Raw genomic sequence first — 3835 nt, 5'->3', positions numbered from 1 at the left:
CTCATGGCTTGTGAGCCCGCGTTGGGCTCTGTGCTGAAGGCTCAAGAGCCTGGAGCCTCTTCAGATTCTGTGTCTTTCTCTCTCTCTCTGCCCCTCCTCTGCTCACACTCCATCTCTCTCTGTCTCTCAAAAATAAATAAAATAAAAACATTAAAAAAAAAATTAAAGCAGAGACTTACTCATTAACTAACTCAGCATGGAATTCTCTTTTCAAGGGGATGACTAGAGGGTGACAGAGTCCAGGGCTTGACACACCTTTACTGAAGCCTTGAAACCTAAGGGCTTTAAATGGTTTTCCAGTGGGGACAACTCTAAGACAACTCAGGGAATGTATGGTGTAGGTCTAGGGAAAAAAAAAATTACAGGGCTCAGCTTATGATTCTCCCTGCAGAGAGAAATGTTGAAAGGTGACCTTGTGCTGGCTTTGGCAGCACATATGCTAAAATTGGAACAATACAGAGGTTAGCGTGGCCCCTGTGCAAGGACTACACGCAGATTCGTGGAGTGTTCCATATTTTTTTTAAAAAAGAAAGAAACAAAAGAAAAAAGTTATCTACTATCTTTCTCCTTTTCCTTGTTAGCCTGCTGTCCAGTTAACATAGAGCACTGTGAATAAAATCCTGCTTCACAAAAAATGGCGTGAGTCTTCCAGTCTGACCCCCGTTCCCAATTCTCAGTGGAGCTTCAGCCTATTTTTTGTGAAAGAAAGTCAGGTCTAATTTCTCCTAATTTCCCTTTGAATAAACTTCAAAATCGCCAAAGCGAACCTAAGGATAATTTTGCGACAGATCAGTCTTAGAGATTTGCTGAGGGGAAGGTCTAAAAATCAAATGCAACAGGCTTGATTTGTACCCTGGTTTGTTGTGGTTATCCTGCCCACCTGCCTTCACTTTCATGACTTGGGAATAAGAACTGATTTCTCTTTCAGGAGATGGGGGAGAAAAGGAAGCAATTAGATTGTATAATTTAGGGAAAGGAGCTAGAATAAGTAACTACCAGAGAACAGACTGAAGGATAAGGATTTTAGGATTTCTGTTGCTGTTACTTATTTGTTTCCTTGAACCTTAAGGCCATTTGACTTGAATGGGGTGTTTACAGCTTTGAACTACTGAAAAATAAATTTGGCAAATACAATTTTTTAATGTTTATTTATTTATTTTTGAGAGATAGAGGGCAGGGCAGAGACAGAGGGAGACAGAGAATCCCGAGCAGGCTTCGCACTGTCAGCTCAGAGCCTGATGTGGGGCTTGAACTCACGAACCATGAGATCATGACCTGAGCAGAAATCAAGAGTTGGATGCTTCACTGACTGAGCCACCAAGCACCCCAGAAAATACAATTTTTAAGTGAAGTCATTTAACTCATTCTCTTTTCCTCCACATGTTATATTCCAAGGTGCCCAAATTCTTAAGGCTTTGCTTATAAAGCCATTGAGAGGTGTATGGATTACAACAGGGCACATCTTGATTCCATCTCATTCGTAGTTTTTTAATTAAAAACATGTATTCTTGTATTCATTTTAACACACATATATCCTGATGGAGTACCTCATCATACGGGCCATGTGCTTTGCTCGGCGTACAAATCTAACTAATACACAGTTCCTATCCTCAACAAATTAACAGTCCAGTGGAGGAGACAACAGATGAAAAACATGTTGCAGTATACTATAGTACATACAGAGGTTATCTGTATAGCAGAATTTAGAGCTTCAATTGTATATCACAGAAAGTGGCATAAGTGCAAAATGGCTTTTATTGACTCTTAGAGATGAAATGTTCAGGGGGAGGTCTTTCACTGTATGAACAAATACACGCCCATGGATCCTCATCTTCAGTCATATCTGAGTAGTCTTGTCTTTGCCAGGCTCACACCATTATCAGCCCGTCTATAGGAAAATAGAGACTGTTAAATAGCCAAAACTGGAATCAAATTTCATCATCAAATTGGCCCAATTTGTTTGGTGAATGCCTGCCTTAACCTAGAGCTTCAACTGGTATGCCCAAGCACACTGGCTACTATAATAATACTGGCATGCCTTGAATATGTTGTATATGCACTGGGGTATCAAGTCCCTTCTGTCTTGGAGTACAGTCAGGCAGAGACCCGGGCTAGTCAACTCTGGCTTAGATTTGCTCCATTCTTTTATCTCAACGTGCACTCTAACAATATTTTTTCTTTGTTTTTGTGGCCCATACCATGAACAAAGACTGGGAAGTGCTGCCCTAATATTGATCAATAGAGAGTTATAGCACTTTGCTCAGCCCCTCCTTGAAACACAACAGTGTCAATTTTATGTGAATTCTATGGATGGAGAGTGGGGGAAGGGGTGCGATTCCTCTAAGACACATTTGAGAGGTTGTTGGCAGAACTAGGGAATGTAAAACAACAAATGGCCACTCGATACAATGGTAGAGGTCTGATTCTATGTTCCATTGCCAGGAAATTAGAGCTTTTCTTGTTCTCTAGAAATAAAATATAGAGCTTAAGTTTGAAATATTTGTCAATGCATCCACTGGCAAAATATTTTAAGATTGTTGCCTTTTTACATTATAATAATTAAATCTTAGGATAGTCTTCAAGAAAAATACTAATTTTTAACTTGCAAAGTAATAAGCAATTTGCATTAGTTAAGAAACAACAAGGGGAAGATTAGGAGCGGAGGGCTTGTAGTGGAATTTTTCAACAAAAGGTCACCCCTGTGTGCAGTCCTCTGTTCCATGGGCATGACAAGTACCTGATGACTTCTGCATTGCCATCATTTATAGGCCTGGGACATGCTTTTAACTGTCTGAAGGAAATTCGTTCCTCAGGGTTATTGCAAATAAGAAGATCTGATTAGTCAATTATCCCTTTGTCTGAAAGAGGCCATTAAATTTGATGAAGGAAGCTGTCAGTGCATTAAAAGGTACAACTGAGTGAAAGGTGGGAACAAATGCTGACAAGTATGATAAACATGAGACACACCTGACAGGACACAGGACAAGCTGAGCAAATGGCTCATAAAGCTGATTTCACAGAGGACAGTAAAATCCTTCCTTTCAAGTGGTTTGACTTTTTACCAAGCATTTATATGGAGACAGGGTCTCCTAAGGAAAGCGGACTGCATGTTTTTACTGGATTTCGCAGACATCAGTCTTATATAATCATCCTTTATTATAGTACTAAATCTATTAAATTCTTATAGTCTTTTTCCTTTACATAAACATTTTCTCTGACTAAAAACACATATTCACTCTCTCTCTCTCTCTCTCAAGCACAATCATTGTTTTTGGCAGTTACTCTTCTATATCTCTTTTAAAAGTCATGGAGAATTGGGTTTCTGCTGTAGTGACGGTTGACATAAGGTAATGATTTAGAAATAATTACAAAGAGAAAGTGGCCTGAGGAGGACCCAACAACTTCCCTTTCTACTAAGAAATTTTATAGCTACTGCTTCATAACTCCTCTAGTTATAGATGATTTCATCCCATAACCACTATAGTAATAGTCATTGTTAATATCAAGGCCTCCAAAGGATTAGAGATTTATTTTGTTTTTAAATAGGCACCCAGACATTTAGATATTTACTCAAGGGTTATCTGAACCTCACTGGTCTGGAAAATACTTTAATTCATGAACATTTAGTAGTTTCTTGGAAGATTTGTAGTTTTGGGTCAATTTGGAAGGCTTTGGGTCATTTTGGAAGTCTGACTTCTTGGTAATTTTTCACAGTAGTCTGATACTCTCTCATCGTACTGTCTAATGAGACATCTACATGTTTATTGTTTAAGGCTGTGGTCAGATGTCGAGTTATTCCTGGTGGCTTGGCCATGATTGCTACTGGGCAAGAACT

At 39.1% G+C, this 3835-nt stretch overlaps 1 non-coding gene across 1 annotated transcript; it reads left to right on the top strand.

Moving 5' to 3' along the window:
* Positions 1 to 415: 415 nt before the first annotated feature.
* LOC115513155 lies at positions 416 to 519 on the top strand. Its single transcript, XR_003968578.1, has one exon. It is a non-coding gene; the product is annotated as a U6 spliceosomal RNA (small nuclear RNA).
* The last annotated feature ends 3316 nt before the right edge of the window (positions 520 to 3835 follow it).

Source organism: Lynx canadensis, chromosome B1 (genome assembly GCF_007474595.2).
Source record: "Lynx canadensis isolate LIC74 chromosome B1, mLynCan4.pri.v2, whole genome shotgun sequence".
Classification (NCBI taxonomy): domain Eukaryota; kingdom Metazoa; phylum Chordata; class Mammalia; order Carnivora; family Felidae; genus Lynx; species Lynx canadensis.
Note: the sequence above shows the minus strand (reverse complement) of the source record. Positions and strands in the feature narration are given on the sequence as shown.